The sequence below is a fragment of the Ixodes scapularis genome, unplaced genomic scaffold, assembly GCF_016920785.2.
Source record: "Ixodes scapularis isolate PalLabHiFi unplaced genomic scaffold, ASM1692078v2 PGA_scaffold7__128_contigs__length_106722199, whole genome shotgun sequence".
NCBI classification, from domain to species: Eukaryota; Metazoa; Arthropoda; class Arachnida; order Ixodida; family Ixodidae; genus Ixodes; species Ixodes scapularis.
Genome location: NW_024609882.1, coordinates 45,151,760 through 45,175,604, shown reverse-complemented (window position 1 = coordinate 45,175,604; position 23,845 = coordinate 45,151,760).

Here is a 23,845-nt window from a genome sequence, read left to right as displayed (position 1 = left end):
TGGGCATTTTACAGTCTTGAGTAAGTTACTTTTAAAAAGTAATTAGTTACAGTTACAGTTACTTTCAGAAAAAAGTAGTTAAGTTACCGTTACAGTTACTGTAACAAAAAAGTAACTCGTTACAGTTACAGTTACTTTTAAAAAGTAACGCCGTTACTTTTCAGTTACTTTTCTATAACACAGGAAATTTAGGAAAAAGTTGAAAAAGGCCCTCAGCAAGTTTTATTGCATAAAATGAAAAAAGTACACTTTTTACTTCATATTATAACTTAGGAGCAGTTGCTTTCCGAAATTTGAGTCTGAAAGTTTCCCTCGTTTTATGGCGAATACGCCCCTGTCCTTGCTGAACAGGCGTTCAACTGGGGCGCTGGTTGGAATTGCTGTGTTGTGTCGCAGGAACAGGTTTTTGATTGTCGGGTAGGCGTCGAGGCAACAGAGTGTCGTTTCCTCCGAAGTTTCATTTCCCCACCGTTGCGCCTCACTGGTAGACACAACGTTGGGGCGTAGTTGGAAAAAAGAATCGTCGTCATCATCGTCGGTTGACGGTTTTGTCAATGTTTCATCTGCGCTGACAGAAGCGCCTTCTCTTTTACATTCGTCACCTAATATTCCGAGTACGAAATCACGTTGGTCGTTGTCATCTATCCATGACAACCTAAATTTGGGGTGTACTATGGCAGCCAGAAGAAGTTCGTCACAGTTGAGGTCTTGAGCGAACATAAAAATAGAGATGGTTACGAACGGTACGAAATACAAGACAGAATTTGCTTCCGTGGGACGCAAGGGGAAGCAGAGTATATCCGTATCGTCACAGTGAGCTATACAATATTGCATTAATAAGAAATTTAAAATAACACTCGCCTTGTCTTGACAGCCAGCTTGAGCGCTTTCACGAGCGGCCCACAGAACATTAATTCAGGCAATGAATGTAGGTGTCGCAAGAGGGATTGCAGAGTTGGCAATAAAGCTCCCATAAACATGTACTTTTCTCCTTGAAGAATGTCAAGGGCTCTGGCGACTCCTTTCATGGTCTGATAAAGAGATATAAGGTGTAATGGGTTATTCACACGAATAATTGAAAATAAACACCGTAAACATACCTGGCAGTACTCAGCAATAAAAACAGTATCGTTCCTTTGCAGTCGCGGCAACGATAAGACATCGCACGCAGCGTCGATCTTGAATTTCGGAGTGTCGTCGATGAACCTCATGGCGTCGTACAGAGAGTTCCACCTTGTCATGTTAGGGACTGGAAAATACCTTCCTAATATTTCCTTGATAGATTCAGCTGCAAGGACAGACTGTCCTTGCTTGTTCCAGATAGATTTAAGTTTAGCAAAAGCGGCACTTGCAATTCTGCAGTAGAAACGATCACTGCACCCCTTCTCAACGTCTACAGTTGCAATAAGATTCAGAGTATGGGCGGCGCACCTTCGGTGAGCTGGCAAGTGAATTACATCCATAGAAGCACTCTTTGCAGGATCTTCGTTTAGTACCTTTGTGATGCTGAAGGGGGCCACCACACCACCTTCATCCTCACTGTCCTGTGAACTGTCTCCGAAGTGCCTGGAAAACAAGCAAGCAACGAACGCACAATATATCGCACAAAAAAGCAACAAAACCGTTATATCTTCTGCTTGCAAGCTCAGCCTACCTAAATGCCTTAATAAAATTAGAGCCATTGTCGGTGACGACTGCACAGATCTTTCTTGTGAGCTTATATTACGCAAAAATATTACGCAGAGAAGAAGCGAGGTTGTCGTATGTGTGGCGGCCATGAAGTCGTCGGCAGGCCAGTGCAGCTGAATTTCTGGCCAAGGTTTCACCGTCAAGGTAAGTAACTGTCACGCCAAGGAAGCTTCTAAAATAAAGAAGAATATTATTAAAGAAAACACGAAAATGACTGCGGATGAGATTTCAAGGACGAGTTAAGGAGTTAAGACAACTTGCCGATTTGCTGCCGTCCAGCAGTCTGCTGTACAGCAAACGACGGTGGTTTTCTCAAGGTCCTTGACCAAAGCAGCTTTCCTCTCTTTGTACAATCTGTCGATGTGAGCTACCAGAGTTGTCCGGGTCATAACAGTTCGTGTTGGTTGCAAGCCGTGTACAAGATCTTGAAATTGCTTGCTTTCAAGAACGGAAAAGCACTGCACGTTTCCAATAACAAAGTTGAGCACCAAATGGTCTACTTCCGCTTGAGATGGAATTCGTTGTCGAGCGTTGCTGTTGTCCGGAAACAAAAAGTCCCGAGTTTTTTATTTTCACTTGCAGTTTTCTTTGCTGAAGGGGAGGGTGCTGAAGAATCCCATTTTCGCTTCCGGGTGTCAATTTCTTGAAGTGCGAAGTAATGCTTTTTCTAAATTCCGTGGAAAACAAAAAAAGAATTGTGAATAAAAGAAAAATTATACACACGAATCAGTCAGGCTTCCACCATAGCGGTAAATTCAAACATTATAGTTCAGCTGGAAAAAGAATAAACGCCAAAACTCACCGCGAGCTGTTTTCTCAGATTTGAACACGACGACTTGTTGGTAGAGTACTCCTTCTTGCAAAGTTTGCATACTGCGGTCAAGTTGTTAGCGACCACATTCACCACAGCAAAATATTCCCTGTACGCCGGCCATGGTAGTTCTTCTTTGTTCTTATCAACATCCCTATGCTTGGCAGCGCTAGCACATTCCTGGCTCGTTGACGGTTTCGCTGGGTTTATAAAGCTCCTGGACATATTTCTGCTCGCACCCGGCAACTTAGAAATAAACCCCGCGCAAACAGCAGAAAATCTTGACTGTTGACCTTACGCCGGAGTAGGGGCGCAAATCAAGATACGAAACATGCGCAGTGCGAAGTAGTGGCGCTAATCAAAATACGAAACATGGGCGGCGCCCTCCGCGTGAATTGTTGTTTTACGGTTGATTCACCGGGTTAAAAAGTATTTGCGCAGAAAAAAGAGAAACCGCAACATAGATAATGCTTCAAGTTACTTAGATGTAAGGTCCGTGCATGAGGCGACGATGGGTGGAATGCCGCGGACCAACAACAGTGTGGAGGCATGGCACTACGGGCAGCAGGTAATTTCTTTTATTGCCTTATTCATGCCGCACGCGCAGTCGACAGTCTGTATGACTAAGGAGACGTTTGCGCGCACGAAAGAAGTCAAGCACACGAAGGTCCGGACGGGGCAAGCGCACCCCGTCCTGACCTTTTTGTGTTTGTCTTCTTTCGTGCGCGCAACCGTCCTTCAGACAAACATGCAGCAACAGGCCCAAAAAGTTTTATTGGGCAGTTTGTATCTCTTGTTTACTTATAAAGTGCTCGATATCATTTTTTGCAGAGCAACGTAAGTTGTGCTTCACCTAATCTCTGGGCGTTCCTGGAGTCACTCAAAAAGGAGCAAGCTATGACGGAGCTGAAGCTCAGCCAAGCTGCAAGCGGGGTCGTTTCCACATGGGTGTCGCGGAAGCGGACCGGACTCGACAGGCGACTTCGGGCTATCCCTCATCTCTATGACAGGACCAACAACTTGGATGTCGTTGAAGCATGTGCCAGAAGTATCTCTTTTGAACACTGGTAAAGTGCTATCATTAATAAAACACTTGTATTTATGCACCTGAATAAGTACTCCCTTCTTATTAGTCAATAGGAGTGGTGCCAAGCATGTGGTGGTCAAGACATTATTACGCAGTGCCTATAAAGAATAGTACAAGCTAATTTCATGGGTGCGGGAAAAAATAAGTAAATAAAGGATGAGGGTCAATAGTAATTGCACTCACCTAAAAACTATGCTCATAAGCAACAAAAACCATACAAAATTATCAGAAAGAGTGTTTCACGAATTGTCATAGTGACGAACCGCCCCATGACGAATTGCCCTATGTGACGAATAGCTCTGCTACCAGCTGTCGTGCGACCAATTGTCATTCGACGAACGGTCCTACACCCACCATTGACGGGACACTTCCACAATTTCCAGCATAAGGCCACTTACCGAGGACAACATATTGTCTCATGAAAAAAAAAAGTTATATTTGTAAAATGGTTTGTACCCGATTGTCAATAATTATCGACGGGACACTTACACAATTTCCAGTGAAACCATTACTAAGAGTTTTTTTTATATTTTTTTTTCACTACGCTTTTAAATTGATTGCGCTCTCGGCTTATCACCGTGGTGGCCGTCCAATCCGGATGACACATGGTTGAAATCTGTAAATATTTTACAAAAGCTGAAATTCGAGACTGCAGGAGAACACACCTTCTGTGCTCCATGAGTCGCTCATTAACACAACGGCCAGTTTGGCCTGTTTATAAAAACCCGCTTGCCAAAGAAATATTGTAAACTACACTTTCTTGACTTTCAAAGGCAGGATTTCCATTCATTTTTCCGCAACCTTGTCTACTTCCCGTGAAAGGAGTCAGCCTACTCAATCTGAACTCAAAGTTAAACACTACCCTAACGCCGAAACGGGCGGCTTGTGATTTGAGGTAATGGAATAATGCATGGAATAATGCATGATAAAAAGGCAAGCACACCCGTTTGACACGATTTTTTTGGCTTTTCGCATCTTGTTCCGATATCGACCAAGAGCTTTCTTGCAGCGCTCCAAGAACGTCTAAAGGATACCCCGAGTTGACAAAGCGTGAAAATTGAAAAGAGAACGTTTCATCATGGTGATGGGCAAAAGTATGTCTTACGCATAGTAAAAAAAAAAAAAAGAAAAAAAAGGTTCTTAGTGTTGGTTGTGATAAAAACTCTGTAAGTACCCCTCAATGGTTATTGACAAGCGGGTACAAACCTTTTTACAAGTGTAACTTTTTCGTTTGTTTTTTTGTTAGTGAGTTTGTTCATTTTGGCATGTTTGGATCTGCTGGCGATTGTTTAAGTGTCCCGTCGATGGTAATTGAAAAACCTTTTTTTTTTTGCTTGTTAGTCAGTTGGTTTAGCTTGGCAGGTGTGGAAGCGTCGAGGGCAGCTCTTTTTTTGTTCGACCTTCCTGACAATCTGGGGTTGTGACTTGGTGTGATGTTTCTTCTCATTTACTGCGGTGTACCCCTATAAAAGGATGTGATTTTAAAATAAACCTTCAGGCTTTATTCGAGACGTTGTGTATGTCGTCCCCTTTTCCGTGTCCTTCTTTTTACTTCTTCCGGAATCTCAGGTTTAGTTATGTACGAGGTTTCGGAACCCGTCGTCCACTAGTACGAGTGCTCATCGCACTTTTGACGCTGTCGCGGTTTCGCACTAGACAGAAGGAGAGGGCGGCAGCCGATGCACCGCGGTACCGGTTTTTCCACTGAGTGCATGAACAGCTTCCTCGGCTCTCTCGATGGCTTTACACGGCGATAGATGGCGCCAACTACCAAGTCCATTTTAAAGGAAAAACGCCAAGTTTGTACACGTTCATCTCTTCCATTTACACAAAAACTGTCCGCGCCAAGGCGATAAAACTTTCGCGCTGTAGGAAATGTGGAAACTTATCATTAAAGAATGTTCATCACACACTCCACTCCTGAATAAATTTAAACTTGTTATGGTTGCTTGATATACCTCGCGAGCACATCAATCTGTCGTCCTTGCAGAGCATCGAAAATAATAGAAAGCACATCGGATCAAAGCACGTGTAATGATATACTTCACATTACGTGATTTTCGGGTTTATCAGATAGATCAGTACAATATTTTTATGCTTTGTTATTAAATTGAATATTTAAACGTTCAATTAGCTAATCGCTTGAGGAAATTATATTTAGTCTGTGATTTGCGTAGTAAAAGTATCAGCAGCTCGGCCTTTATTAAAAGCGCGATAAACCCTCTTTATATGCCGCCGGCTTGACAGCGGTTGCGAGCAACATCTTGACACACAAGTACCCTGATACATTTATATCAACGATCTTATTTAATTGACATTCGAGTTTACTGATGCCCTGCAATTAGTTCAGTGGAAAAACGCTTTCCATTTTTCAAATTTAAACAATTAAGCGCTAGAGACCAATCTGGGGACACGAAATCAACATTGCCTTCACAAATCTGACTGTGTTGTAAGCTTCGCAATTACTAGTCAACAAGGTATTTTGCCCAAGTGCGGAAATGTTTTATTATGGGTGTAGTCATCTGCGCAACAGTTTGTAATTAGTTGGCACAAGAAAAACTATAACATACCAATGAAGGCTTTAACGATGTAAATGTGATACACTGAACTGGTAACTGCAGCCAAAATCAATGGGCCGTGGCTTCATTAAAGTTTACTAATGAAAAGTCTTGAAATTTAGAACGAAAAACGTGAACATATATTTCATAATAACAGCTAGCATATAAAAACACACAATATGTTCATCTTGTGCTTACCTCGTTCGTATTGTATCATATAATGTCATGTTAATAATGGCCAGCAACGTAAGTGTCTTGACGCTTGTTCTATACAGCTACATTTTGTTTCAAGTTTATGGGATGCGAGGTGTTTCGAATTCTCATTTTCCGGTTAGTGAAGCCGACTACCTCGCTAATGGTCGACATTTGAAAAATGATGAACCAATAAATATACCCGGAAGAGTTGACCTGTTTCAACGGGATTAGAGTAGTTCAACGAATGCATCTTAGCAGAGTAAACCCATCATCTAGTTGTAAAGTTGTAAAACTGTATAGTTAATATCTCTCACTCCCTCTCTCTCCCTCTCTCTTTCACGTACTTCGCTCAAGCGAAACTACCCGGAGAAGTGAGACGTGAGCAGACATAATGACAGCTAAAAAAGCTTCAAAGTCAATTGCTCAGAGTCGAGGGTCTGTTCAAAACTCCCGACCGGTAGAACGATTCCCCCGTGATTTCTGCGTAATTTTGCCAATTTGAAACACACCCCGTTACCCCTAGCAAATTGATGTGTTTCAGAACGCTTAAGTACATTGGACCCTTCCCACCTATTCGACAGGTGCCCCCGTAGGCAGCGCAAAGTTCCTTGAACAATGTCTCGAGGTATTGCATCATTTTATTTCGTCTAGGCTTTCTTTGCGCACTCAAAACGAGGCAAAATTGTACACTTATTATACCGGTTGCGTTAGCGCAAGCATGACTTTTATATGTTGTTTTCATATACCAAATATACGTTAGTGTCCAACAGTATGCCTTACAAACGCTTTTTTTTATTATAAGTTGTGGAACATCTTGCCAGGAGGGACCTCGTCAGGCTGATTTTCCACCTTTTTTTCTCGAACCTCCCACGTAGTTGTGAACATAAAACAACAAACAGTATTATTTGATGCCCTTTATATGCACATTCTATAAGAATAGATAGACGCTTAATCAGGCGCCGACTTTTAGGCCAGGTATAGCTTCTACAAAATGAACGCAACTCCTCAGGACTGCTTGAATCACAACTGCAACCTGTACCCTAAGGCCGGAGTCACGCTGCTTATACATCATACAAAAAACAGCCGGGAACCTCGAGTTACCGAAATATCCGTTGTTCGAATACCGCGGGCCAAGTTTTCTTTTTGAACTCATTGTCATCCTGCATTCGAAGCACGGATCTCGCTGTGACTCTCGTTCGAATCTGTATGCGGACTGTCGTCTGTATGATGTATAAGCAGTGCGGCCCCGGCTTAATGCTTCAATCTTAACTGGGACGGTCCGCATAAATTGGCTTCTTAAGGGGATTGTCCGGTGAAAACCGGACGTTCTTAAGATATTGTGTTTACCTGGCGGGAGCCTAATAGTTGACATAGGCCAATTTTATGTTATTGACTGGAACCCCAAATTTATGTAATTGATGACGGATAATTATACGAAACTCCTTGCCAAATTTCTGAAATATCAATGGCTGCACTCCCACGCCTGACGTGACGTCACAACAGGCTTGCAATTGTCACCCTAGAGTAATATAGTAAACTTAAATAGGAGGACACACGCGTGGTTTCGCAGCCAAGATACGCGCGTCTACTACCCTCCGCCAGGCGGCGCTTTTGAGTAATGTGGTTTACATTATTTTCTTTAAAAGTATTTCTTTATAAAATTGTCACACCGTAGTTATATTTACCATATTTAAAATTATTAAATAGTTTTCATATACTACGTCGCAATCACGTGATATATGGCGCTTCGTATGGTCTATGATGGCGTCTCCGCATGGTTGGCATGGTCTGGCGTCTGCTCTTCTCTCCACCGTGCTTCTTCAGCGCTCTTCGGTCGCCCGCAAGCAGTTAGGGGACGCATAACCACTCGCGTTCTCGAAACGTTAACCTTGAGTTCGTTCTTCATGTAGCCGAGCAGCTTCAGTTCTTCGTTTTCGCGCAGTAATTGGCGTCAGTTCGTCAGGTCCTACTTCTTTGAACAGAAGGTAAGTTCTTTGCAACTTTATATTTTGCGTTGGTTAGCACAAAGATAACGTAAACGGCACGACACTTCTTTGAATCACTTGAGCTGATCCGTCACGCGTGCGATAAGTATTTGCTGTATTGTGACGCCGATCGAGCTATACCAATTTGTGGCATGACGGATTCACTTTTCGTTTATTTTTTCGTCAGCCGATAATTTTCAGCCTTCGATATAAACTGCAGGAGCGCGTCGTTAAGCTTGGATCCAATAGATCAGTGGTTCTCAGCCATGGATGTGTCGGGGACCCCTTGCGGACCGCTGGCAGTGATGGGGGACCCCTTCCAGCGGGGGAGGGGGGGGGGGGGAGGGGGGGGGACCTTAGTAAGTTAACACATCTGGAGCATGAAACAGGTGCCTTTTATTGCTACGTAGCAGAAAAACATAAAACAAAGGTGCCACATCACTTCTTTTTGGTCAGTTCATCAATACGTGGCACAGTCGCGCTTAAACAGAGTTGCATATCTGCGGCCAAATTCAATCTGTTCCGGTATTTACTGTTCAGGTATGTAAGCCTGGAAAAGGCATGCTCACATGCATACGTTGTAGAAAACTGTAATAGAAGCTTTACAGCCATCGCATGGAAAAGGGGGAACATTTCTGCAGTCCCCAACTAAAATGCCTCAAGGCTCACAGTGGGCAACCTTGCCTGCATCACTGTGTTTTTCTGAAGCTCCATCAACTCATTTTCAGCTTCGACACGTTCATAGGCCAAGCGCGCAACGTCAGCTACAAAAGGGGCCACAAGCCATGTGTCTGGGGCAGATTCTGGGAAGTAGTTCTTGATGTGGCACCTTAATGTTCTTAGATGGGCCATGATCGTGGTTTTTTTCACTCCCAGATACTGCCCCAGAGCCTGCAAGATCACTGAGCAGCTTAAAGGAGAATAGTCGTCTCTGCTTACCCGGCTCAACCAACTTTGAAGATTTTACAAAAACCTCTCACCTTGTCCCCAGAAGAGACAACATTTGTGCCCATCCCCTGCATGCTGCTGTTAAGCTGGTTCAGGAGCTGCTGCTACAAGAAAGCGCGCTCTCTTAAAAATGATCTTTTAAACGTAGCATTGGAACCCGAGAATATCAATTCGGCAAGACAGAACGCTATTAGTATGCAGGAAAAAAAACTAATTTGTGCTCAATTACGGTAAAAATGCCGCATTATTTCACTTTAGTTATGTAACCACGGTCATGCGCAGATAAGCAAAATTACAGCATCGACGCTGCGGTTTAAAGTATGTACAGGCCTCTCGTTTCCCCAGGACCCTCTTGAGACCCAAACACTTAAATATACAGGCGGCCCAGCGAATTACATAAAAAAAAAAGAAAAAATTGTTTCAGTGATTTTGCGTAAGCAAGTCACGCACTGCTCTCTTAGTGAAATTAAATATGTAAGGACCAATCATGTTTGATCCACATCATTCGCCAATATTTTGTTTTATAATGTTTTTATGGGTTGACCGAGTTTTTAAATGAATTGTAGAGTTAAAATTAGATGTTTATCGAGTCCTCTATAAAACCAGAATCTCTAGAGCCACTCCTTACAGCAAGCCATTCACGACTATAATCACGGCAGCAAAAAAAGAAAAACGCAGTTTGGGCCGCTTTACGAGCATGCTATTAATGCTCTGAAGAGAACAAGATTACGGCGTCGGCCAAATAAAACTGCGAATATATAATCATAAAAATAATATAATGCTCGCCTGGCGTTTCCTACGTTGCCAGAGGTTATGGACTTTTCCACTGACAAAAGCAAAGCCAAATACTATAGACTTTCGATGATGTCATATAATATAATAAAACAAATTACCTAAAATATTTCCGAATACACAGAATGTCACCTAGAAGAGAAAAGAAATGTTTTCAATGTTCTTTTTTATTTAATGTTATCGAGTTTCTGCTAGAAAGAAAGCAAGCAAAATAGTGACAATGTTGAAGCCGGCTCAGTTGGTAGCCACGAAAACGATTATTTGGTAACCAAAAAAAAAAGAAAAAGAGAGGTTAACGATAGAACAACCACCGCATTTGTCGCGAGGGTGCAAGAAGAATATTTTTGTATTGTAATGGCCTGCTGCGGATTTTACTTCCAGAAGATTTGTCAAGTTGGGCTCAGATTGCGTTCGATTTCCCCGCCAGCCTGCCGCATGATTACGGAAAGTTCAAACACACAGGTAGGGAACTATAAGAGAGTTGTAACTTCGACAACTGCTCATTATCTACTAACTTTTTTATATACATACACATTTGGAAGTAACGCGCAAAGTGGGCTGTTGATGGGAAATCATATGGAACAGCTTGAAGATTTTATTTTACGCTTTGTTCGAACGAGATGTGCGACCATACTTTTTTATTTTAGTTTCTGTTTTGTTTTATTTTCCCATTGGTGAGCATATACTAAAAAGAAAATATTTGTACATACGGTTAATTATTCCTTTACATAGGTGACTTTTCATTTAGTGTTCGTCATTTATTTGAATTCGGCTACGGTGCACATTGGAATTGTTTTATCAGCTAAGCCTCCGGGTCAAAAGACGACAAAACGCAGCAGACTTTGCTGACACCAGTATTCTCATTACAATACATATCGGTTCGTGCACACACTTTCGTTTCGCTTAACACCTCTTATCCTGTCAAGGTTAATGAACACTGAAGCTGTGGACTCACGTCACGTGTTCCCAAATATTAGTTTTAATACCCCAAAACGTACACCAATATAATTATGTCGGGTTTTATATAGTTTCAAGCATGCAAGTTGAGCTCAGTTTCAATATCCTTAGAAAAAGGTGATAATTATTTTTAATCTATCATTATATTTTGTCAAAATATGCTGATGCCACAGCGCGACAATATACAGACACTCTTTTCGAAGCTTATTTCTTTCAATTTAAATTTTTTTGCACATTTTTTATGAAAGATTTTGCAAACATAGCTAATGCCAATTTCTTGCCCCTTCATAAAAAGAGAGCGTGTCGCGATGTTTCGTCACAATTTTAAATGTGTCAAATACGGCCCACGATAGAAATACATGGTTTAATAGAACGATTTGTGTGTATAAATTGCGTAGTCTTCCTAAAATAAAAACTCGAAGAGAAATCTTACCATCCTTATAAAATCGATATCGAAATAAATACTGCTAAGCTTTTCGAAACCACAATAAATTATAAATTGCAAAAGCGTCTTTCGGACCACTATGCCGCCGTGCCAATTGTTTTAAAAATAAAAGATGATTTAGTCCTCGAGCTTATTACATATAACAAAACGTATGAGGCATTTATAATATTCTTATTCCGTGTAACATATTTCAATAAATTTATGATAATCAAAGGATATACTTACATCGTGACATGGTGGCAATCACAGTATTAGGACTTAAACAGATGCGTCCATATCCAGACAACTTTACCCAGTGGCATAATGTACTCTTTAACTGAATTGTATTCGCATTTTCCGAGCATAGTTAGGCATGCAGTTTGTTTTTCTCCAAGCGCATAAATTTAATATACCTAGTAATTAAAATATTACTATAAATTCAAGACTTATAGATGCTTAGCCACAAACATCAGGAACTTTAGAGGTAAGCGAAACATTTCTTCCAAGCTGAAAGGCCTACATTATTTTGATATCTTATACGTTCTATGAAGCAAAAACAAAACGGACGAAAAACAGCCTTTTCGAAGAAAAATGGGTTTTCACGGTCTTAACCCAGTTAGTACGCCGGAGAGACACCTAACTTGCCACGGTATCGGAAATCCCGGGGCCTAACTTGGTCATAATACGGATTTGGTTCTATGCGATTCTTAGTGCCAAGTAATTTCTTAGGCGTTTCGTTGGCTTTTTCTGCCTCGCCACACATTTTCCAAGAGTCCAAACTTGAGCCAAAGATTCTAATGACAACCAAACTACCAGCAGTCAAGACTAAATCTGACACTTGTTTGGCAATTTAGGCTCAACGTTGCCACGTAAAAACCAAAAAAGCGGCAGTGAAATTATGCCTGGTATTCATTTGGCTGTTTGTGCCCTAAGTTGACATATGAAATCTGAATAACCTGAGTTGTAGCCTAAGTCATCACCTGTCTCTCGAATTATTAAAAAAAAAAAAAAAACATATGTGGGTTGAGACACAAGCTACACTCAATAAAGCGAAACTTGGCACAGGTTTTGCCGAATTAGGTCCAACATATCCAGACTCTGGTCAAAGAAGTTGAAGTTAAAATTTACCTTCGCTTCTTCGGGCTTTTAAATGGGTACTCCGGCGATTTCTTTATGGTCCGCGATTTACCTGCAAATTTGATAAAACAGACACCAACGAAAGTAACCAAACAAGCACCCAAATATTTGTTTCAATTTTTTGTGTGTGAAATTATTAAATTTTAGTACTTTGGTCCTTGCCGTGTTTTTCAAATTGAAAGTCTTTATTGGCAACAACGAAAGAATGACGCCAACGGAAGGTAGGGGTTCACTGTTTGAAGTGCAGAATTGTTCCTCTTCTGGGTTCGTTCTTGGGCGGCTTCTCGGGTGATATCAGCTCACACTGGCTACAAGCTATGCTAAAATGCAAGGGACCCTTTCACTCCGTTCCTTACTTAAGCCTTCGGTATCAATAGTCATTTCAATGTCGTTAAGATAAATTCCTACAAATTGTTCAGCTCACGTCTATGAAGTCGGTTCTAGGCAGAAGGAAACCTAATTGTGCGATGAATATAAAAAACAACACTAAAGCTGACCGCGATTATCAGGCGATTACTTCATGTTGAATAAATACGAGCGACAGTTGATGATGATTTCTTCTTTTGAGTATCCTACCAACCTGTTCTTTGGATATACAGAATGCGGTCGTAAGGACCATCACATTTGGCAAAACGTATTTACAAGAATTTCAATCCTACATATTTGAAACTAGGCAAACGAATGTCCTTTCGTACAAAATGTTGTGTCTAATTGTTTTAGTGCACAACTTGGCAGCGGGAATATTAAAAATAAGGAAACGTGGCAGCCGTGTAGTTGCCATGTCCCATTCCAGCCTGTTCGTCGTCTGATCAGTGGTTCACGAGCTCGCTCCCGGATGACCTGCTGAACCTAAAAGCGCTTAAAACGCCTAGTGCAGACGACCAACATCCGGTATAGCGCATTGAAATTGCGCGGTCGTGGTTTTTCCATTATATTGGTTATTTAACCAGCAATGAGTGGAGCTCTAAACAACACAAAAAAAAAAAATCGACGTAAACGTTTTGCGAAACGGCGTTCGTGCGCTCAGTTTTTGGTATGCATGATTACAGTAAAACGTTTTCCAATGCGTGCCAAATGTTCTGGTCCTTAGGACCGCTCCCCGCAAATTTCTAGAATAATGCCCCCGTTGGTTCTGAAACCTTGTGTGTTTTGCCTGAAACGCGCTTTCAGTGATAAGCTTGCACTATTCAAATGAAAAAGCATGTTGTTTTTTTTTGCAGAGTAATAACTGGTAGCGAAAACGATCGAGTGCCCCTGACTGCAAAACTAGTCGTTTAAGCTATTCTCACAGAAAGCTGAAGAAACGAAGGGCCTAGCGAATTGGAAGCTTTTTATTATCGCTTTGCAGCCGATGCATTTGCGGCAGTCGCCAACTATGAAGCAGGTATCGGGAACAGAAGAGACCTGTCATATCTTAGCTGTGGGCGACTGTGGTATATTGCAGTTGGGCAAACACTTAATGTATAACCAGAAATATTTAAACTAAATATGACAGCGGCAAAGGTCTTCCGTTTTTAAATTACAAAAACAAAAACGCTTACACGGGATAAAATATTTAAAAAAGCGTAAATTGCCCGGCAATCATGTTGTTACGTGAAACTTTCGGGATTTCTTCTCGAGCTGTGACTCCATGTGCCTCCACTACTCTCCACCCCAATTCACTCTACCCCATTAGCTCCATTCACTCCTCTCCACTCCTTGATTTCTCTTTCAGTTTCCTCGATAAATTTTGTAGGGAAACTGAATTTGTATAGTTCACGTGACATGAAATCACGTGCATAATTTTCCCCGCTAAATTCAGCGGGGAAGTTGTATTGGCATTGATATCAAGTGACGTTAATTTTTTCGCTAAATCTGCCGGGGAAACTAAAGTCATGTAACGTCACAGGCCACGACTTCACTAAATGCGGCTTCACGCAATCCGAAGCAACTAAAAAAAAAGTTTCACGTTTAAAGAAAAAAAAAACTGTAATACAAAAAAAGATTCGTATTTTTTAATACCGAAAGCCCTCTTTGCTCTCAGAAACTATTTTTAAGAACCCAATTTCCTTTGAATAAGCTGAAAGGAATGCCCGAACAACCTCAGCTGCAAAAATTTCGAAAAAAAAAAAAATCTACATCTATTTTTTTTAATAACCGGAGATTTTGGAAAACAAATATGGAAAACATAAGCACATGTGCGCCCACTTTTTATTTTTTCTTAAGTATCTGGTATTCGAAATGTTGATAGTTCACCACCTCAACTGCACAATCTCTGCCATCCAAAATATTCGTGCTGGAAGTGGATTTATCCTAATTTTGTTTTTATATTTGAGGGCTTCAAAAGAAGAAAGCAATGCGACAAAAAGACAAAAGTATGTCCCGACGTAAGAAAACGTTTCACTGCTCTAGCTTTTTTTCACTCTGACGTACAGCATCCGACCTTATCTCAGATTCATTCGCCAAGAAAATGTATGCGGCCGTGCTTATTACGTTTTGGGTTGGAAGACCTTTATCTCAGAGAGATGAAGGCCTTGCCAAGTGGGTCTTTTCCATTGATAGACCGACCAGTCAGTATTTTCGCCGTAAAGACGGACGACGCACCCCCCCCCCCCCCCCCCCCCCCAACCTGGATCCTGAATAACCCTACTCTAATCTCATTTCAGATAGTCATTTTGGAATTTTTAATTCCATAACCTCATCTCATACCCCCCAAAGTTAGAAAACAATACGGTCAGTTTCAGCTGAAAAGTCTCCTATATAAACGTATGCAAACTTTCGAAAAATGTAATATAATACTCTCAGCCTTATGCGCATAAAGTATAATCTTTATCTTTATTTATTTTTGTTGGCTGTCCAAAAACAGGACAAGGCCTAAATAGTGGTACACCGCTCGTCATCAAGGATAAATGCAGGCAACAAAACAAGGTCGTGACTATGTACAAATAATTGACTCAAGCCTATGTCGAAAAACAATCAGGTCGCTAAAGATATCTACAGCAGATTGATCCAGTTTGTTAAATTCAAGTTGCATTCTTGTTAGTGGTGACGCGACATTCAAAGCAGACGGGTAAAAAGGACTTTGAAATCGATTGGACCGCAAGGGAGCGTGAAAACAGACAGTGCTTAACAAAAGTGGTGAGTCAACAGCACCGTTTACAACCTTATGTAAAAACATTAGATCACGTAATCGTCTTCTATCGAGTAACGTACACAACCCAAGTTTTTTAAGTAATTGTTCGTAGCTGTAGTAGCAAGTACGGTCGAAATATCTGTCGTAAATTATGCCTATGAAGCGTTTTTGAACACGCTCAATACAGCATGATGCAGTGAGGTTAATGCAGTTCCATACAGAAGAAGCATACTCCAGCTTGGTACGCACTAGGCAACAAAATAAACGCACAAGACAGACAGGCGAAGAAAACTTTCTCGTGAAACGAGATATCGCCCCAAGGTTTCTAAAAGAGGCGTTGCAGATAGTTAAAACGTGATGATTAAAATTTAACGATGAATCAATAAAAATTCCAAGATCACGAATGACGGAGACTCGGGTGATGACGCTGCCACCTATTGTGTAGGAAAATGCAAGCGAATCACGCTTTCTAGTGAGAGACATTGTTATAATTATAATGCAAAAGTCTCCAGGGATTATTTTCATCAGAGACATTGTTCTTGTTTTTTGTTCGTTCAGTGGAAGATAATTCTTTGCACACCACTGTGAAATTTGCAATGCGTCCTCCTGAAGAAGTACGCAATCGGAGTGAGATTGTACACGTCGAAACAGTTTGATGTCATCCGCATACAAGAGCACTTTTGAATTTTTCGCACAGAGCGAAATGTCATTCACAAACATCAAAAATAATAGTGGACCCAGGTTGCTTCCTTGGGGTACTCCAGAAGGCGATGAAAAATAATCGGACATGGATCCTGACACACGAACATAATTTGTACGACATGTAAGATAACTTTTGAACCATTGGCAGTAAGTCAAGCACAAACCATAGCTATCTAGTTTCGTCAGAAGTGTGCTGTGATTAACCTTGTCGAATGCCTTCGTCATATCAAAGTATATTACGTCGACTTGCTCGCGGTTGCAAACCAATGGAACGGCATAATCTAAAAAAGAGCATAGATTGGTTTCAACCGACTTACCCTTCAGAAATCCATGTTGTTCTGGGTTCATTTTATGTCTAAAGTGCCAGTACAGACGTTTATGCATTATCATTTCAAAAACTTTGGAAAAACTGCACAACAGTACTAGGGTCCCCTGCTTTATGAATCGGAACAACAACAGAGCGTTTCCAGATAGAAGGAAATATTCCTGAATGTATCCATAAATTAAATATGTGTAATAAGACAGGAGTTAGCAGTTCGGCACACCCTTTCACAATAAAACTTGGAATTCCATCTGAACCAGCAGACAGCTTCGATTTCATATTACGAATGCTTTCCCTGATTTCAGGTTCGTCAATTGGGATAAAAGACAGAAAATCAGATGTGCCATGGCACGTCGCGTTATTGTCAGGGACAGATGCTGATGAAAAACATGATTTAAAATGCTCAGCAAACATGTTGGCAATTTCAATTGAATCACACGTATAGCCAGAACTATTTCGCATCGGTGCCACGCTACTATTCCGCTTCTTTCTTGTCGGTACATATTTCCAAAAGTTTTGAGGCTTGGCGTACATGTCAGACTCAAGCCCATGCAAATGTGCACTTTCGTCTTTTTTAAAAAGCCATTTTGCCAAAGCACGACACTCACTAAATTTTGCGTACCACTTGTCCAATCCCGACCTTTTAAAAAGACGGTGATAATGAAGCTTACGTCTCAAGCAACTTCTTAATTCCTTTGAGAACCACGCAGGGTACTTGTTTAGTCTCGAAACACGTTTAGGCACGAAGTCATTTATCGCGCTCGAGACCACTTCTGTAAGTGCCTCAGCAGCTGAATCAGCGCACTTGTTATTCAGGATAGGTTTCCAGTCATAGCACTGAAAGTACTTGTACATATTCAAGTAATCGCCACTGCTGTACAGTAAGTACTCATAGCTGCATAGGGCCTGTTTACGCAGCGGAAAACAAAATGACACAGCGAAAGGCGGATGGAAATGGTCAACACGTGTTAAGGGGTCAGTGATTGGCGAAATATAGTTGATTGGAGTAGAAACTAATACAAGGTCAAGCACATTTCCCGCTGAATTCTGGATGGTGTTACGTTGTTCAAACCCATTAAAATAAATAAAGTCAAACAGGCTCGAAGCTTTCAGGCTGGTGACATCGCTCGTAATCAAGTTATAATTGGCCAGCCAGTCAATTCCAGGTAGATTAAAATCCCCATATATATGCACACGAAACTTTGTCACGTCTAGCTTCCCTTCTAAATCCCTAAAATGACGTGCAAAAACGTCCGAGCTAAGGTGTGGCGGAAAGTAGTAGTTACCTATTAAAAAATTAAGCCCATCACGGCACGTCACCTCGATCCATACACATTCCGAGTACAATTCAAGATCGTACCTTCTCCTTGCACACAGAGAAGTGTCAACGGCCGTTAAAACACCTCCCCCATATCGCTGTCGCGTGGCGGCATAATCTCGGTCTTTCCGAAATACTGAATAACACGGAGGAAAATACTGAGAGCTGGGGATAGTGTCCTCGAGCCACGTTTCAGTAAGGGAGATGATAGTGTACGAATTACCTATAACTCCGGACAAGAACTCGGATGACTTCGTCCTAAGACCACGAACATTCTGGTCTTAGGACGTATAGAACGCGTCCAACGAAAACTACACCAACGCCGCCGCCTTCGTGTTCATCTTGCATTCATAAAGTAGTCTTCAATTAAATGTCGCACTTTATAAATCATGGCCAGGGAGACAATTGCGAGGGGAGCGCTGCGTGCGATATACTCCTCAGGCTGGAATAGATCTCATGTTGCGCCCGGTAAACGCGTGCTTGGCCCCGGGGACGTTTAACTGAAGGGTGTATTAACACGTGACGGCTCCGAGAGCGCCTTAGGTATCATGAGGCCTAAGGTGGTTCTAGATACGGAAGTTAAACCAATACCAAGTCTGCAATGCGACCCGCCTAACATCACGTCTGAAATTTACCCTTTTAAGAACGTGTTGCAGCCAATACCTTTGAGATAATCATCCGAGTTAGACATTGTTCGGGCACATATCATTTTTACGTTTTGGACACAAGTGACACGTCCAGACGTTTGGCGTTAACTGGGCACAGCTCGTGTTTAAAACGTGTAGTGCGTCATCGTTCGACGAGAACTCGGATTCAATCTACCGCTTCGTTAAGAACCAAAATATCCAGAGCCAATGTTATTTGCAGTTTCGAGAAGGGTATATTCCCTTACGTTATTTAGTCGTTCAGCAGTGGTAGTAAAAATATGACCACGATAAAAATTCTGGAAGGTTCGCTCGGGACATAGCCATGAACCGTGACATTAGGAGAACCCATAACACAGCTCCGATATATGGTGCTTGCGAAAGCAGCATTAGAAGGGAAAGCCCCCATACAAAAATGGTTAAGTTAAGAAGACGAGCGGTCATTTAATTTCGTGGAGTACACGCGTTTTCTTAAAGCGGTGTGATTGACAGAATCGCAAGCACCTGTTACACCTTACAACCAGAAAACCCACTAGCACCAGCTGTCGCGTAAATTTTCGAACGCTTCCGAAATGCGTAAATTTTACGCAATATCTTCTTTTGTTTCACCATGGGCTTGAAATAACTTAGGCAATATTATATCAGGTCATCGTTTAGTTGATTCCGAGAAGAATGCAAGGCCTTCAGGTTCGTTATACGCAGATCACAGGTGTTCCAATAACACCCGACAGATGATGTGATTGGGCCGGTGTGTTTTCCTGTTATAAGCGGTTAAAAACGGTTGCATGGCAACCGATCATACTGAAACTCTAATGTATAAACCAGCCTGTAGACAATGTTTTTTTTTACAACGAAACTTATTTCTGTGTTATACTGCAGTAATCGTCAGTCCAAGCGGAAATGTCCGAAAGCCAGGGAAGCGTGCAAAGGCGCCTCCTAACATTTTCGTCCTGCAAGACTGCCGGGAATCCATCAGCGGAGGTTGCTTCCCTTAGCCTCTCATGATCGATGAGTTCGCGGTAACTGGCAGCCAGGGTAAGACCTCTCGGGGAACGGTCGATGCATGACGACGGACGACCCGCCGTGTCTAGCGTTGGGATTCGTCGTCTCCGTTCGGCAGAGCGGAAAACTCACATCGACTCCGTGACGTGAGCAACTCACGTCGTTGTTCGTAGATTAACGTTGTTAGTTCAGACAATACGAGAGCCGCGTTTCTAGGTGTTGACAAAATGTGCTACAAAAAAATAAATAGTAGCCAGTGTCACGTTTCAAAATTAGGAATACTACATCGTCAAATTTGTATGAGGCTCCAGGAAGAACTACTTCATGACGAGGGCCTCTTTTGTCGCTTTTTCTCCCAAGAAAGACTAGTATCACAAGAAAAAGAATTAAACTATAAGAAAACTGTTTATTGGATACATGAGATAATGGTTTAATTGTATATTGGATAAAACTGTCAAACATGAAAGTATTATGCATGTCTTCAAGTATCGTGATCAAGAGGTAAACGTAGGGTTTTTACTTTTCTTTTCAGTTGTAAAACTTTAATTTCAGTTTTTATTGAAATTATTGCAGATATGCCCAAGAACTCAAACTGCGCATTCATTCGTGCCGCAGCACCCAGTGAAAACTAGTGTTCAAAAATGTGGTGTTAGTATTCCTGGTCACAAAGTAAAAACGCTGTCACGCCGGGGAGGTACGCGGGGTCAGTAGAGACAAGAAGGCCAGTGGAAGATGAGAATAAAAGAATATATTTACAAAAGAAGAGGAAAGGAAAGGAAAAAGTTAACTAGAATTAGTGCATAAATAAGTCCCCGTCTCAGTGATAAGTCCCCAGTCGAGCCATTACGGACACTTGCTCGTGGTTGGGGGGTTGGGGCTCAGCGCTCGGATGCCGGACTGGCGGAACGATGTCCCAGGCTGTGTCCAGTTCCTCGGAGCGTAGCCCAGGCTTGCTCGGTGCGTCGCCAAGACCTCTCTCCTTGGCTCGGTGCGTCGCCGAGACCTTGTTCCTTGCTCGGTGCCTCGCCGAGAGCTCGTCTTTGGCTCGGTGCGTCGCCGAGACCGGAAGCTCCAGCCGATTCCAAAGGATCTCGACCTCTTTTTTTTCTCGAGCCCACTGCCTCACTTCTTCTTCTTTTCCACCTAGTGGCACACCCGTGACACTGCCTCCCCACTTTTGAGAATATCACCTGGAGATCTTCTGTCTTCCTGGAGTCTTCAGTTGGCTCCCCTTGATGCTGTGGAACGGCGCGCCTTGCTTGCACTTTGGCCGCTTAATTCACCACAGCCTTGCTTACTGAAACTACCTGGTTCGTTGATCATGTTCACATGTACCACACGACGACAACCTCATGCCACAGAGATAAACTTTCCGGTTGAGTCACACACAAAAAAACACAAGATATATCAACCAAAAAAAAAGGAAACCGGACCCTGGCATGTCACCGAGATTAGTTTACACCACACCCCCCGCCCCCCCCCCCCCCCCCCAAAAAAAAAAACTAAAAAAACAATGCGTCTACACAATCCGAGAATCATTTCCGAAACCCTGGTTCTCGTCTTAAATCCGACTTAAAACGTCTGCGCCGACGTTATCACACCCCTTGATATACTCCACATAAAAAGCATAATCTTGCAGCTTCATGCTCCACCGCATTACTCTACTGTTGGTGTGCTTCGCCCTATTCAAGTATTCCAACGGCTGGTGGCCCGTTTGTACCTAAAACTTCCTACTATACAGATACAGTGTAAACCGTCCTATTGCCCAAACTAGGGCCAGACACTCTTTTTCAATCGTCGCGTAGTTTCTCTCTGCGTTAGAACGTTTCCTACTTGCGTAGGCAACGGGATGTGGCAGCTTATCTTTCTCTTGAAAAAGAACCGCTCCTACACTCTCATCCGGGGCGTCTGTTCGCAGAACAAAGTCTTTGCCTAAGTCTGGAGCTAGAAGAATGGGCGGCTTCGCCAACGCCGCTTTGAGCCTAGAGAAAGCAACTTCTTGTTCTTCGTCCGATTTTGCGCTATTGTCACTTCCCTTCTGCGTCAATTTTGTTAACGGAGCAGCCACTCCTGCGAAGTCGGGTATGAATTCCCTGTAGAATCCCGTAAGTCCTAGGAATGACCGGACCTGACGTTTGGTAGTCGGTCTCGGCGCGTCCTGAATTCTCGTTAAAATCTCTCGGTTTGGGGCTATCTGACCCAACCCCAGTTTGTACCCCAGAAAGCCAACCTCCCCGAATTCGACCTCGAATTTTTTTGGTTTCACCGTGAGACCGGCATCACGCAGCCTTTCAAACACGCTGCTTAACGCGTACAAGTGTTCCTCCCATGTGTCTGTTGCTACCAACACGTCATCGATGTAGGTATGAGCATCTGGTATGTCACCCAGCAGCATTAGCATCAACTTTGTGAAAGTTGCTGACGCAGTCTTCAAAACAAAGGGCATAAAGTTGAAATGGTACAACCCGCTGGACGAAGAGAACGCGGTCTTCTCCTTAGCGGTTTCCTCCATCGGTATTTGCCAATAGCCCTTGGCCAGGTATAGTTTGGAAAATAACCGTTTACGTCCCGCCTTTGCAAAGGTGACGTCCACGCGTGGTATGGGCTCTGAGTCCGCTACCAACTGGTCATTTAACCTCCTGAAGTCCATGCAGAGCCTGCTCGTACCTTCAGACTTCTTCACCATAACGACAGGTGCGTTGTACGGTGACCTGGATCCCTCAACCACTCCCATCGACAACATCACCTCGATCTCCTTCTCGACCATCTCGTGAACGTTTAGAGGCAAAGGGTGCTGTCTCACGTGTATGAGCGACTCCATGGTGCACTTGAGGTCGCATTTCAGTAGGCTTGTCTTCTCTGGGGAATCCGAGAAAATCGATTTGTATTCTGTAATCAAATCCAAAACTTGTCGCTTGTGTATTGGGTCCAGTACCTGATTGATGAGCACGTCCTTCTCTGTCTGTTGTCTGGTCAGGGTCAATGTGGGAATCTCGTCTACATCCTCCTCCCCACTCTCTGTTCCGGCCATGCTGCTACCCGTTGCCGCGCTGCAGCTCGGTTGGGCTTGATCCAGTTCTGCTCGAACAAGTATGGCAATCAAAAGCGTGCAAATTGTCATGACTAGGGCCATTTGCAGCATTTTTACTTTACAAGTTATAAAATGAAAATAGTCTAAAATCAACACATTCTACCTAATCTTAGAAATCTATGCAACAGTATATTAATTGTTGGTAAAACATATGGTGCCATCAAAGTCGTGTCATCTGACAATCGGCAAATCTTAAAAGGTGCCGCCAATACAAACGAACCAAATAAATCAAAAAAGGAAAGAAAGAAAAAAACTGATTTTTTTTTTTTATCATATAATTTGTCAAGGACATCTACTTTCACTTTTACGCGCTCCCATTTTGCCAACCTCAGCCTTTCCAGTTCGAAGTAAAGCCACCCTCTTGCTGAGCTGCTCACTACGGCGTGTTTCGTTGGCTGTGAAAACAGGTGAAACAGTAGTGAGTTTGAGTATTGCGTATACGAGCGAACGCAATACATGTGTTTGCGTTAGCGTCGCGTGTGCGACACTGCGCGTGCGCGGAGCCTGAAATTACGATCTTGGATAGGGTCATGGCGATGACGCGCTCATGCGTAGCGTTTAGCACGCAACTCTAACGCAAACGGACGGCGCTTGCTTTTCCTTCTATACGCAATACTAAAACTATGTAATATAGGGTGCAATCCCGTACCATGCTGCAGCACTTCATTCGGGCAGTGGAGAGTGTTATTACCACTCAGAAATGATAATTCGTGGGCTATGGTCGCGCGCAGTTCCGTCGTGCCCGCTGAGCAGGAGAACGGGGAACACTTACTAGAGCGCTTCGCGCTTCGGGCGCGCGCAAGGGCGAGCAACGAGCTGGAGACCCGATTAGGGAGTATTCACTGGCGGCCATAGCTGTGTGTGCGAATGCTGAGCGCGTGCTGACGACGAGCTTCTACAGTTCTTTTGCAACGTGCATTCCGCACCATCAAGAGTGCCGCTCTTAGCAGCCTATTGATGTGAGCTCGTTCTGAGCATGCGCTCTAAACAGCACCCACAAATATGGCGTCGAGTGAATACTTCCTATAGAAAGGACGGCGCTAGAGTAACTAAACACGGCGGAGCCAAGGT